Source organism: Mus caroli, unplaced genomic scaffold (assembly GCF_978045245.1).
Source record: "Mus caroli unplaced genomic scaffold, Mus_caroli_1 scaffold_18, whole genome shotgun sequence".
Classification (NCBI taxonomy): domain Eukaryota; kingdom Metazoa; phylum Chordata; class Mammalia; order Rodentia; family Muridae; genus Mus; species Mus caroli.
Window position 1 is genome coordinate 87,897,041 of NW_028227273.1, and position 15,288 is coordinate 87,912,328.

The 15,288-nt window shown below is 42.4% G+C and overlaps 1 protein-coding gene across 5 annotated transcripts in view; it reads right to left on the minus strand.

Annotated features, from left to right (window-relative positions):
• The window catches only part of Tulp4 (TUB like protein 4), a 140,313-nt gene that overhangs the window by 119,566 nt on the left and 5,459 nt on the right, over positions 1 to 15,288 (minus strand). The window contains exon 2 of one of the 5 annotated variants that reach the window (XM_029471019.2): positions 8,823 to 8,893. The exons of the other annotated variants lie outside the window; for them this stretch is intronic. The gene's annotated coding sequence lies outside the window, so the exon portion shown is untranslated. The remainder of the gene's footprint in view (positions 1 to 8,822; positions 8,894 to 15,288) is intronic. 5 annotated transcript variants of the gene reach the window in all.

The following is a 15,288-nucleotide window of genomic DNA, read 5'->3' on the forward strand; positions in this document are numbered from 1 at the left end:
GTTTCCAGTCCCCATATGTAATGACTCTGGAATACCTAGATACAGAGTAAGAGAAAGCTCACCTACCCTGGAACTCCCTAATGTGCTTTAAGTCAGGCCTGCAAGCTCACAGGATTGTCTGTCTCTCTATCTTGGTAATGGGTGACCCCAGCATGCTGGACCTCTGCAAAATAAAACACTCTTTTCCTTTACATACTATTTGAATCTGAGGTATCATTCTTTGGCAAATCATGATCCCTTACATTACCATTCTACATTTGATGTGAAATGCTAAAGCTTCATGTAATTAGAATATTTGAAGACTTTGCAATGAGCTAAGAACCAGGGGGGGCAAACAAGTTTTTAAAAAGAAAGACAAGGTAGCGATCCGGGCAAAGAATGCAAAGATAGCTCTGGACAACCCCCTGCAGCTCTGGACTGTGCGCACTTCAGCAGTGCTCTACTTTCTCATCTGCATGAAGACTGCTTGCTCTGCCCTGGATCAAGAATACTACAAAGATCTGAGGGCTGGACAGATGGTTCAGCAGTTAAGAATACATTTTCTTGTAGAAAACCCAAGTTTGGTTCCTGACACCCATGGTGGCTAACAATGTCTACAACTCTAGTTCAGGGGACCCAACACTTCTGACCTATGTAGGTTCCTGCATGCATGTGATGTATATAAATACACTTAGGGATACATAAAATTCAAATAGTTTTTGAAAACTACAACAAAGACCAAAGATGACAACCTTTGCAAAGATGATTTGAACAAACTAATAGCCTTAAAAACTACAAGGTACTAAGTGCACAGTATTAATTTAGGCTGTGTTATCGCAAGTCATCATGGAGTCAGTTGCTCATTGCTGTGCGTTGTCCTGAAGGTGTTTGTATTGTGATGTTAACTCTGCTTCAAGAGGGGCTGCCCCACGAGCAGCCTATCTTGTACTCAGGTGGTCTTATGTGAACCTTCCCCCATTTAACCAGTCAATAAAGGCTAGAGCCTGTGACTGGACAGTGCAGGGGAAAGGTGGGACTGGAGGTTTGGGGGGGGGGGGGCAGGGGGAGGAGCAGCAGGGAGGAGGAAGCTAGGATGGAGCAGAACCACGTGGCCAGGAAACTGCACCTAGCAAAGGGATAGTTATAGCTTAACTATAGCCAAGGAATAAGTTAGTAGAATGCTAGATCTGCCCAATCTAGGCTTATAGCTTATAATTGCTGGATTGTGTGGTTTTTATATGGGCTTATTAGGGCTCGAAATTGCTGCTTTTGCTGCTAAACCTCATATTCCATTCTGTTTTTACATTACTTAACTGGTGAACATTGAAAATATGAAGTCTCACCGGGCATGATGGCCCATGCCCTTAATCCCAGCACTTGGGAGGGCAGAGGCAGGCAGATTTCTGAGTTCGAGGACAGCCTGGTGTACAGAGTGAGTTCCAGGACAGCCAAGGCTACACAGAGAAACCCTGTCTCAAAACCCACCCACCCCCCCAAAAAAAAGAAAATATGAAGTCTCCCCAGATCCAGAGGGAAGGGGGTACATCTCTAACAGTGCAGAACACCCTCTGGACACATCACAGATTCTCAGGTTACATAATTTTCACGTATTTTGTCTTAGCTTAATAGGCAAAGCTTTAATGTAGTTTTTCTCTTCAAGAGATGCATTCCAAATATTACAGGCCAAGCCACTACCAAATGTCTATCTGTTCTTTAGTTGAGATCTGTATCGTCTCACTACTAACCCTCCTCAGACAACACGTAAGAATTTCTCACAACGGGTTGGGATTTAGCTGAGTGGTAGAGTGCTTGCCTCGCAAGCACAAGGCCCTGGGTTCCTTAGCTCCAGAAGAAACGGGGAAAAAAGGAAAAAAAAAAGATTTTCTCACTAAAAAATTTCACACTAAACATCTCTCACAAAAACCAAAGACATCCAGGAGAGCTACTGTTTCCAAAGCCCTAGAGTTGGTCCCTTAGGTGGTTGGCCATGCCCACCTACAGGCCGTTCACTGTGTCTAGTTCTCATGAAATGAGCCCCCCAGCCTCTGTGACAATGAACTCTTCCCCTTATTTCTCTTAGCCCACACCCACTGGTCAAATGCTAACACTCCTCAGAGCCTTAGAAGACCTTGTCTCTTCATTCCATCAACTACAGTATCAACTGTCATTCTTACACAGAAAGCTTAAATACCTATCACATCTTAATAATATTCTTTCACTTTTTATCAAAAACCCAATGTTTATCTAAATAATCATTGGTATTATAGGGCTGGCCACACCAGACAGACTTTACATGTCTTTAGAGAGTTGAAACTTTCAACCCCACCCCTAGCCTCTAGGGATGGGGAGGGGCTCAAAGCTAAGGCCAAACAAGCAGCCAATGAAGTTAACAGGACCCCACATACTGGAGAACACATAGAGACATTAAGATTCTACAAGAAAAAGGCACAAGAGCTTAGCAGCCAGGAGGCCCCCATTTCATTTATGCCCACAGTATCTCTTTGACTTGGCTGCTTCCCAGTTGTACGCCTCATCACAATTGTGATGGCACACAGATTTGGCTTTCTTTCTAATGAGTTCAACTCATTCAACTTGGCAAGGTAGCAAGGAGTCCTGGATTGCAGCTGATAGTCAGGAGGACAGGTGGCTCTTCAAAACTTGTAGCTGATATGTGCAGAGATAACTAAAATCTGAGGGTCTGATATGAAGTACAAATAGAGACAGTTAGAATTGAGTTGAACTACAGGTTTCAACTAGTGTGAGAGAACTGTACTGGAGCATTATGGTGGGTCACTCATACAGTGTAGACATTCGGTCACAAGTGATTCAAAGGCACATTCACTAGAGCTGAGGATGTAGCTCTCTGGAACAGCATTTACCTAGCATGTGATAGACCCTAAATTTGATCCCAGGTCAGAAAGAAAAAAACATCTTATAATCACTAAATGATACCTTTCCATTCCCTTGACTACTGCATATGGGTTCAGAATGCACACAGAATGTTCAAACTAACTTTTGGATCCAATTGACAGAGTTCTCAAACTCACACAGGATAACCGTGTGTATAAACAACGCACCAAAAAATGAATAGTTACTTTCCATACATAACCTCAAAAGTCAGGCCGTGTCAAGTGTGGTGACCCACACCTTTAAACCCACTGCATGGGAGGCAGAGGCCAGTCTGAGCTACATAGCTAGCAGGCTTCAGAACACCCAAAAGCATAGTGACCCTGTCTCAAAGAACCAAACCAAACCAAACCAAATCAGTGGAGTGACTAACCAATGAATAAGTGACTCTAATGAGATACACGTCAACAAGGAAGGACAATACACTGGCGGTGCCTAACGTGAATAAAAACGCTTAGGAAAACTCAAATTCACAAAGCTATTGTGAATTTATTTATTTATTATTATTAAGGGAGGGGTGAGTACAGGCTCACACATGCTATGGCAAAAGAAGGTCAGGATACAACTTCTGGGGACTGACTCTCCTTCCACCTCACTGAGACAAGGTCTCTCTTGTTGTTCCTGCTGCTTCATGATCAAGGGTAGCTGGTTCACAAGCTGAGTACTAGAATACAGATGTGCACCATCACATTTGCCCATTCCCCATGCACTCCAGCGCTCCCCTGAGGTCAGAAGGGTCATGCAGCAGCAAGTGCTTTCACCCGGGGAGGCATCTCGCTAGCCAAAACTAGCAGAGTTCAGAGCAGGTCTTAAAAGGATTCCCTCTGATAGCTAGCTCTTCCTGTGCATATAAAATATAATTTATAATATTTTACTTATATTTAATTTTCTAAGAAATACATCTCTCACATCGTTACCCCAATGACTAACTAAACACTGGTACCATTTCACTGACCTCAAACGATGCTATGAAAATGGGCTCTAATTTATTAGAAAGTTGAACAACTTTCCTCTTAGACATACTCAATTAAAGAATTTTGGGCATTAATAAACAAGAAATTAGTCAGGTACCTGAAAGAAAATGGAACTGAAAGAAATATTTCCCAATCAATTGCACCACACAATCTGGCTAAGCATGAGTTCGACACACTGCAATAGTCAGAGGCATCTGACCTCTGAGACAGATGCTCAATGAACTTTATTTTAATAAACAAAACATTTGATCTTATGTCCGTTTGTGCATCTCTCCCAGTCCCCCTGTGCAGTCTGTGCTGCTGGCCTTGTATCCGCTTTCCTCTAGCTGCAACTCCAGTTCTACTGTTCAGCTGGCTATGGCTGTGCTGACTTCTGACCCCAGGGCCTGGCTATGCTGCCCAGACTCCTGAGCTCACGCAGTCCTCCCACCTCGACGTCACACACTGTACATGTTTCACTCTAGTTCTGGTTTTGCATTTTTTTTTCTTTTTTCTTTTTTCTTTTTTTTTGTTTTTCCGAGACAGGGTTTCTCTGTGTAGCCCTGGCTGTCCTGGAACTCACTCTGTAGACCAGGCTGGCCTCGAACTCAGAAATCCGCCTGCCTCTGCCTCCCGAGTGCTGGGATTAAAGGTGTGTGCCACCAACGCCCGGCGCATTTTTTTTCTTTTAAGATTTTTTTTTATGAATATAGGTTTTTTTGGCTGCATGTATGTGTACCATATGGGTGCTGTGACTAGAGGCCAGAAGGGAGTGACTAGATCTTTGGAACTGGAGTTAACAGAGGCTATAAGCTTCCATATGGGTGCAGGGAATTAAACTCAGGTTCTCTGCAAAGAGCAGCAATTGCTGAGCCATCCCCAAGGCCCTTAGGCGTTTTGAATCAGGATGTCATTATGTACCCCAGACTGGCCTCAATAACTAAGTAGCCTAGGCTGGGCTGGAACTCAAGACTGTCCTGTCTCAATCTCCTCAACTCTGGAATTATCAGCATGTACCGCCACACATGGCTTCCTGTTCATTTTTAATGCAAGGATTAGGTGTTTTCCCAAGTTAAAAATCTCTACATGTGTAACAACCAACCCCTTCTAGCCGACCTCCCTGAGCTCATCTCAACAGCACCACTGTCAGCTACCACGGGAATGGCCACTTTCTGCTCCATGCATCAGTCCCCAGAAATTCATTAATTTGGTGCAAAAGGTAACTGCAGATTTTGTACTGTTCAATTTGTCACCTGACACTAGCATACAAGCTAAAATAAATGTGGCTCTGTTATGCATCATCTTATTGTATATATTTTGTTTTTTGCTAATGACTTACTTGCTGTTTATTTTACATTTACTTTATGCTATGGAGACAATATTAGACAAAAAGCAAACTCAAGTTTCTTTTTTGTTTTTTGAGACACGGTCTCGCTAACATAGCTCTGGCTGTCCTGGAACTTGCTATGTAGACCAGGCTAGCCTCAAACTCAAGAGATATGCCTGCCTCTGCCTTCCAAGTGTTTGGGATTAAAGTATTTTGTTTTCTGTTTGACTACATTTTTACAAACCCGGGGGTGGGTGCAAGCATGGAGGTTAAAGAGTAACTTGAAGGGGCTTGTTCTCCCCTCCACCATCGGGGCTCTGGGGGCAGAGCTGTTATCAGGCTTGGCAGCAAGTGCCTTTACCCACACTGAGTGATTTTGTTGTCCCTGGAACAATTTCAAAGCAGTAGAAACAACTCAGAGCATCAGCAATTCACATGGACTTGCTAAGGGGACACACAGTGTAGTGGCACTCAAGAAGTTTTGCAAAGTTTGAGTGTGGTGGCACAATTCTTTAATCCCTAGAGTCAGGAGGCAGAGGCAGGTGAACCTCTTGAATTTAAGGCCAGTCTGGTCTACATATCAAGTTCTAGGACAGCTAGAGGTGCCTAACAGAAGAAACCTTGTCTCAAAAAGACCTATCATTGAGGTTAATCCTCTTAGAACTATGCAAGGGGTTGCCAGAGAACTCATCCAGCATCTGAAGCAGATTAGAAAGGTGAAAAAGCTTCAGAAGTGGGTGCCTCATAAACTGACCAAACTCTCAACTGTTATCCTTGCCTATTCTACACACAACATAGCACTTCTCGGTCAAATTTTTGTCATACAAAAGAAATAGACTATATGTAACAACTGGCACTGACCATCTGTGGTGGTTTGTATATGCTTGGCCCAGGAAGTGGCAATATTAGGAGATGTGGCCTTGTTGGAGTAGGTGGATCACTGTGGGCATGGGCTTTAAGAACCTCATCCTAGCTGCCTGGAAGCCAGTCTTCTAGCAGCCTTCAGAAAATGTAGAACTCTCAGCTCTGCCTGCATCATGTCTGCCTGGATGCTACCATGTTCCCACCTTGATGATAATGAACTGAACCTCTGAACCTGTAAGCCAGCCCCCATTAAATGTTGTCCTTATAAGACTTGCCTTGGTCATGGTGTCTGTTCACAGCAGTAAAACCCTAAGACACCACCTAAGTAGCAGAATCAAGAAGCAGCTTTAAAGCACTTCTCAATGCCAAACCCATACCTGCCCCCACCCCCAAAATCATGACTACTATATGGTATAGCCTGCTTTTTAGTATGATCCCACTACAGCCTTTTGAACCCTAGTAAAGCCATTATATCTGAGATCAGAAAACTGATAACTGCACCCAAAAACTGTTACAGCTGCAGCCAACACTGGTCAACAGAAAGGGTCTGAATGTTCTCCAAGACAATTTCCAACACTGCATCAACGCTTCAAGAATTGAACAAATCAGGCTGCAATTTTTATCTCATGAAGTAGTTTACCTGATCTCTCTACAATTGACTACCCAAATATCTAGTGTATCAACAACATTTTGCAGAGTAAGGCTGTCAAGTCCTGAAGCACAAGTTCTTACACTACACTAATAAACAAAAGTATTTCTCACTGGCAGAATTATGTTGATTAAAAATTTCCATTTTGATTAATCAAGATGTGTTTGAGCCTAGTTACAATTATTTAAAATGCTCCATCTGAAAATGCAAGTCCTAGTAGATATAAGATAGGTCTCCCCCTGGACACCTGTACTTAATATGAAAGGCGTGGGGAGGGGGTGGGAAGGATCCAGAGTCTGCCATTCATACATCCTTTCAGGCTCTGCACCGGTCCCTGGTCTAGATTCTGCAGACAAGCAGGCCCATCCAAGAAACTACCTTTGTCATTTTGATCCAATTAGGACTCTCACTTGATACCAAGATTTCATTGACTAACAGAGGGCTCTAGAGCTTTTTTTCATTGTTTTGGAAGAGGCAAGACCTAGGCTGGTCCCAAACAAACCTTAGTTCATCTTAAAGCTATTTCTGGCTGGTTACTGAACTGCAGATTGACTCCTCCAGTTAACGCACCAATTAACTGCTAGGTGAGAAGGGAGTTCTTCTCTGTTCTACATTGTTGCTTTGTGAGACCAATACATGAGAAACAAAGCAAAATGTGGGGAATAAAACCAAAGAACCCATGCCAGCGAGGTATGGTGGTACATGTCTTTCATCCTAACAGGAAGCAGAACAGAGCATAACAGAGCGTCTATCCTGGTCTACATAGCTGGTTCCAGGCTAGCCAGGACTACATACTGAGACCCTACCTTTAGAAAAACAAACAACAATAATTAAAAATAAAAGAAATAAAAACAAGTCTGGTGCAATGGCACATGATTGTAATCCCAGCACTGGGAAGGCAGAGGCAGCAAGATCCATGGAATTCACTTGCTAGTCAGACAAACAGACAGCCTACCAAATCCTTAAGTTCCAGAACAGTAAGATTGTCTCAAAACACAAAGTAGGCAACCCATGAGGAAAAACATAAAAGATGGCCTCTGACTACACATGCACAACCTTACTACATTTACCATAATTTGCAAACAAAAAGCCTCCCTACAGGGTTAGAGACAGACAGAACCCCCTTGGGACAAGTAGTAGGGGCAGTTGGGGGATAGGCCTGTAAATACTATGCCTCTGGCCCATCTAACTCATTATATTACTGGGACTATGCCAAGTGATTAGTCTGGGTGAGCAGAAAAGAACTGTCTCTTCAGTGTATGGGGGAAGAGGGCTGAACCAAGCAGCTATCTTCCTAGTTCAATGGTGACTAAAGTCACTCAACATAGGCTATACTTCTTTCTCCCAGTAGTGGTAAGACCTGCTCAGCATGGTCTGTGCATTACTAATCCCTAAACATTTCAACATAAGCGGAACAGTTCCTCACTCTGCAGAACTCACTGTTGGTTTCCTATCAAGCACAAACAGATGGCAGCTCAGAAGAGCCCTGTTGCCATTATGCCAACTTGGCAGGAAGCACACCTGCCACCACCTGAAACACCAATCCCTCCCACCTTTACGCACAGGATTCCCAAACACAGCTCGCATTCTACCTGGATGCCAACTGATAAGCATCCTTCAAAGCATTCGGGGTGTCTCCTTACAACTCAACAGTAAAAACACAGGAAGGAGCACATCACATCCTACTGTAATTACAGAAATGGTAGTCTTTCAGCACAGTTCCACTACAGGGGTCAGATGGGACCTCTGCCTGATTACACTAGGATGGAAGCCAGTCCTTCTAACAGTCATATGTGTACAAATCAGAGCAGATAATAGTACATCAAACCAGGAGGACACTTGGGCTGATGAGAAAAGTTCAACTTTAGATACATTAATACATCCTACTTTTTTCTGTTTTTAGCAGTCCTAGAGACTGAACCTAGGGCATCATGCATGGGAAAGGAAGCAAGTGTTCTACCAATAAGCTGCAGCCCCAGGCATCTTTAAAATTTTATATACATTAAAAGCGTGTATCATGTTTTTATAACATTAATACAGATTTCTCAGCTGACATGTTTTGAATAACCCAAGACCAAGAGAATGATAGACCACTCACAAACTCTTCCTGAGGAAGGATGCATGAAAATTACTTTCTACTCACACAGAGGCAAAGAGGAAGACAGGGTGTTCCCTTACAGGAGTCCAAGATGCTCTTAATGCTCCCAGAATCACCTGCCAATCAAGAGGGCTTTAGTCATTTACTGCTTTCCTGCCTGCTCAGCACACCAAACAGTTGGCCCAAGGTTTCCTTTGGAGAGTGCAGTCTAAATTATCCTCAGCTCTGTGCTCATGCCACACACCTGGATCCAAACCCTCCAGCAGCTCTGCTCATGAAATCCCAAAACCTTTAAACATGGCATGCAAGGCCCAGCATGAAACGTCGTTCTCACAAGGCCTCTGCACTTCCTCTCTGACACTCAATAAACTGACACCTTCCAAGAAACCATACAGCAGTGCCAGGCATGGTAGCACCTTTAACCCCAGGGCAGAGGACAGAAGCAGAGGCAGGCAGACTTCTGTGAGTTTGAGGCCAGCAAGGTCTAAATATTGAGTCAGTTCATAGATTTCCAAGGTTACATAGTGAGACTCTTGTCTCAAAATAAATAAATAAATAAAAAGGAAGAAAGAAAATAACCAACCCATACAGTAGGAACTATAGAAAGTTTGCCTCCATAAGAAATTTCAACGGTCATCTATCAAAATGTCATAAAGCTGAGAAGCAAATAAACTGAAAATATTTATAATACTTATGTGAGAAAATACAGTAAATTCCAAGTTATTAAAAAGAATGCTACTTGCCTAAGTGCTTGCTCTGACTACAACTACCCTCACGCATTCCAATCATATACATGTCCAAACGCACACTCCCATTGCCAATAAACTACATACCCCTCTCACTGTACTCAGCGCTTGTGATTCCCCAGTCAGGAGTTCCTCTAAAGCAGAGATTCACTGCAGCTTCCTCAGCCAAAGGCTACTGCCTCAGGGTTACACCATGACCAAAAGCAAATTGGGGAAAAAGAGGTTTCTTTGGCTCACGTATTCTAATTCCCAGTTCACTAAGGGAAGCCAAGGCAGGAACGCAAAGCAGGAGAGAACCTGGAGGCAAGAGCTGATGCAGAAGCCATCAGAGATGCTGCTTACAGACCTGCTCAGCCTGCTCTCTCATAGATCCAACATGGGCTGGGCCCGCCCTCCCACATCAATCATCATGAAGAAGATTCCCTATAGGCTTACCTCCAGCCTGATCTTGTGGCCGTGACCCTCTAATACAGGTCCTCACAGTGTGGTGACTCCAACCAGAAAATTACCATCCTTGTTACATCAAAACTGGAATTTTGTTATTGTTACAAATCATAATGTAAATACTTGTTTACCGATGGTCTTAGTGACCCTTGGGAAAAGGTCCTTTGATCCCTGAAAAGGGTCACAACCCAGAGGTTGAGAACTTCTGTCTAATGGAGACACTGTCTCAATACACTGTCAATTTCCTATCTCAGATAACTCTAGCTTATGTCAGGTTAACATAGAACTAAGCCAGTGCCCCCACCTTTTGTTTGTTTTATCATTCATTACTAACTAAAGTCTCCTGGGTTTGGTTTGGTTGGGGGGGGGGGGTTGTTGTTGATGTTGTTTGTTTCTGTTTTTTGAGGCAGGGTTTCTCTGTTTGGTCCTGACTTGATCTGCAGACTGGGCCAATCTAACTCAAGAAATCCTCCTGTCTCTGCTTCCCAAGTACTGGGACAGAGAAAGGAATGTACACCTGGCTCCAAGTCTCCTTAAACCTAAGTTTTTTCTCTCCAAATCAATCCATCAAATTCAACTACTTGGTGCCTACAACAGCAGTCAAGTCAAGACAGATGTGGAAGTCCAAGATGAGCATCAGGAGTGCCAAAGCCTGCAGTGTCAAACCTCCACACCCACGAGCCTCCACAGAAAGCAAGCAAGCAGGAAAACCCCACGCGTGAGGTGTCTTCTCACACCTCCAGCTCCATATTCTGGGACATCTAGAGATTAAATACTCTAAGAAAAAACATGTATCCTACCACATTTAGTAATTTAAATTAAAACCGATCTATCTCCAGGCTGGAGAGATGGCTCAGCAGTTAAGAGCATTGGCTGCTCTTTCAGAGAACCCAGGTTAAATTCCCAGTATCCATATGATGATTCACAACTGTCTGTAACCCTAGTCCCAAGGAATCCAGCAGCCTCTTCTGGCATCTGTGAGCAACAGGTACACATGCAAGACACACAACACACACACAGGATAAACACCCATACATGTAAAATAAAAGTTTGAAGCTTATCTTAAGAACATTCTGATTGGTAATTCTGCTTACTTGTTTATTTTAGAGTCTTTTGTTGGGGGGCAGTGTCTCCATATGTAGATCCTGGCTGGCCTAGATCTCACTCTGAAGACCAGGCTGGCCTTGAACTCACAGAGATCCAAGTGTTGGGACTAAAGATGTGCACCACCATGTCCAGTAAAGTGTGAGTGAATGATTTAAATTGCTTTTTTAAATAAAAAGGAAATAAAGTACACATAGTTGGAGTTGTCGATATAAGAATGGCACTGAGAACATCAGTCATGTCACCATAGCAACATGAAGCAGTAGTGAGCACAAAGGGTGAGGTTCCACGTGTGAATAAGAGACCAGAGTAGGGCCCTGAAAACCCTGAACTAAGATCTCCATAATACAAGGTTTACATCTCAGTAGACTTCCCTCCAGTAATACAGACAACCTATGTTGTAAGATAGCTTCATTTCCCTAAATGATAACAGACAGTAGGTAAGCCCAGGTAGGCACAAAATGGAGAAAGGAATTGGACCAAACCCTGAGTTTCTAGGAGCTTAGTCATCTCTAATGTGTTATTAGAGATGACTTCTTCTGGCTTCTCACCTTGGGGTCCACTTCACTGTTCATCAGCACCAAAGGAGGCCCATCTCAAATCAATTTGGTTAATCATTACCAATCTAGTAAAAGGTTTGATAACTAAAATTAAAAGGTTGAAGTAATTGGCTTAAATAAACATCCAGACACTGATAGTGCTATCATACTTCCTCCAAGTTCGGGTGCTCCTGTACATACATGAGAAACAATTCCCAGAGCCAGGCATACGCCATCTGTGTCACAAGGAGAAAATTCACCTGATATGGGAGAAGGACAACCAAGGAAGCTGTCTCTCTATGATCCTCAGGAAGCCGAGGAGATCACAGTTACTGGAGAAACACAGAAAGCCAAGAGACAAAACTGATCGCCAAGGCCTACAGAATAAATGATGGTCATATTATTTCTGAATCAAGTGACCAACCTGCCATCTCTCTTATCTTACAATAAACTTAGAGAGTTACACTTCTAGTGGGTTGATTTCCAAGCACCTCACGACACTCATGATTCCTTCCTTACCTCCATGAAGGGAAGCATTGTCAGCCTGAGACATCTACAATACTTAGTATTTCTCACTCATTTTCCTTATATAAAACTTTCATGATAAGCACAAATTTCATTCATTATGAAGACTTTCTATTGTGTCATAAACATTTCCAAAGTATTTCAATTGATCAAAACTTTAAAAATAAGCTGAGCATAATCGCTCCACTCCAGAAGCAGAGGCAGGAGGATCATTGAGTTCTAAACAGCCATAGCTACATAGAGAACTCTCGAAAGAAAGAAAACAACTTTGAAAATACATGTATACAGATCACTTTCCTCAAAATGCAGAAAAGGTCTGGTCATTAGTCAAAATTAAAATAAAATTAAGTTATGGTGATAATCATAACCTGTAAACTTTGCAGTCAGTACTTTGCTGATTCTAGAGACCCAGCTATCACTTAAAGAGTCCAGAGGAAGATGGAGATGCAAAACTAAACAAAGTAAGATGGTTTGACTCCAAAGAGGTGGGGAATCAATGTTCTAGGAAGTTCTCATGGTTAGATCCTGGGCAGCATCTCAGTCCTACACCTACCTCGCTCGCCCACAAGTCCCTCCAAACGTCCGTGGAACAGGAGACAGAACAGCAGTATGCCACCTTCCTTTCCTCGGTCACGGGGTTAAACTGTGACCGATGGAGTCAGGTGAGCCAGCGAACTGTGAGCTTTCTAGTGTTTGTTAAGACTTGTGTTTTATTTGAGGCATTTCAAGTATTGCAGGATTTCACAAATTTCCTACATATGAAACACCAGACTGGGCTTCTCATCTCTTGAGGGAAAAATAAGCCAATCTCCTTAAACCTTCTCCCAGAAAGAGTAAACCCAAGACTGCTTTTGAAAATCAATGTTTCTCTGATTTGACAAATACCAAATTAACAATTAGCAGTAACTCCAACAACCTACACAGTCATCTGCTGGCCAGGGCCGTAACCTAACTTCTCATGCTTAGAACTCTAACATGGCAGCCAGTGACGCTGCCCCTGACCACCTGTTACTTCAGCTAAGCTGGCTGTCTGTAGTTAATGACGGTATTCCCACAAACACCCTGTGTGTGCAAACAACACTGCTCATCTCCTGTTCATCACAGTTTTAACCTGTTCCAGGACTCACAGCTTCGCCTGACGACCTCTGACGCTACCACCTCATCACAGCTGCTATAGGAGGCAAATCTACTCTTGATGACCACAAACAGGAAAGACCTGGAACTGGAAAGGTTTTCTATACAAGCTCTAGAATGCCCCAACTAGAGTTTGAAAAATCACACATACAAATCAGGAGTAAATGCCTCAAATAGTTTAAGCTAATCTTCCCTTTGTTAGTGGAGAAAGAACAGTATCCAGGAGGATGAGTAACGTCTGTCCATAGCTTTTGAGTGGACCCTAAAAACACTCAACAAAAGAAAGGGTTTGGGGGGCTGGGAGTTTGTTTTTCACCGTTTTCGTTATATTTATTTGTTGAGATGGGGCCTTGCTCTGGAGCCCAGCCCCTGAGCTCAGACTCCTTTGCCTCAGCCTCCCAAGTGGTGAGATAGTAAGCACATACCACATCTGTCTCTGAACAAAACTGTCTGGAACCTCGGACTGTAATCAGTAAGTAGCCAAAGTGACCAACAGGGTAACAGAAGAGTGAGACATTTCAATTAATCTCTGAAAAGGCCAAATTCTTAGCATTATCCAGACATTAACAAATATACCACAGAAACTCAATGTTCTGACCATTTAAAAAGGCATTCAAACACTAAAACATAATACCTTACAGAAAACATTTACAAATTCTTGTATGTCCATTATAGTATAAACTGATTCTTTAGTTTTTAAGTGAGAAATCTCTCACGTAGTAGTATATATTACCTTAATCCATTTTGACTCTAATGGTACTGATCAAATAAAGGCTTATTATCTAACCTACAGAGACAACTACAAAACTATAGTGTATAATATTATACAATTACTCTCAAAGACTTTCTAAAAAGATTATATGTTCTGGTTTTTTGAGACAGGGTCTCACTATGTAGCCCTGGTTGGCCTAGAACTTCAATATGTAGAACGGCTGCCTCTGAACTCAGAGATCTGCCTGACTCTGCCTCCAAGTGCTGCAATGAAAAGACAAGCCACCACACCTAACTACTGTGTTTTAATTCTATTCTTGAGACACCACATAAGTACAACCATTGCTACTCATTTACTAACATCAGAAGAATACATGGTTCTCAAACATATTTAAGGAGGAAAACACCAATTTTTAATGTTTAATTTTAATGTTAATAATAATCTTCTATGAAGGCAAGAGAAGAAACAGAACTGGACACTGATACAAGTCCTGACACATTACGGGAGATAATAAAGGAGAAAGAAAGGCCAAGTTCATCTGTTCAGAGTAATTTGATAGTAAATGGTAATTCATTCAACAGTTCAGAGAAACGAGCTCATCTAGCAGGCAGCAGGTGTCCATGTCCTTGTCTTCTCCTTCCTTTAATGTGTCCCAGCTCCCCTGTGACTTCCTCCCAATCCTGTACCTTGTCTTTGGAATGTCAACTGACAGCAAAACTTCTACGCTTTATTCTCATTCTGTCGTGTGTGCTCACACGCACATGCCAACTTGTCCTATGAGTTTTAGGACAAATTCCTATTAACTGTAGATATTCCAGGTCAATGCTATGTGCATTTTTATTAGATAGCTAACAGCAGCTCTTCAGATTGAAAACATTAATTTCTACCTCTTCTACGCCTGAGAATATACACATTTCCCTTCATGTGTACTGCCCCAGGAATTACTATCATCTTTATTCACATCCCATACTGGAAGATATCCAAATATTACAATAACCAAAAGAAGGAATAGAAGTTATAGTAATACAATACTGTAACTGATTTTAAATTTTACCAAATTTGGGCTGGTGAGATGGCTCGGTGGTTAAGAGCACTGACTGCTCTTCCAAAGGTACCGAGTTCAAATCCCAGCAACCACATGGTGGCTCATAACCACCCATAATGAGATCTGACACCCTCTTCTGGTGTGTCTGAAGACAGCTACAGTGTAGCTATTTATAATAATAATAAATAAATCTCTAAAAAAAATTTTTTTACCAAATTCACTTTCATTCATTACAGTCTAAATTGCCTACCTAACAGCTAGA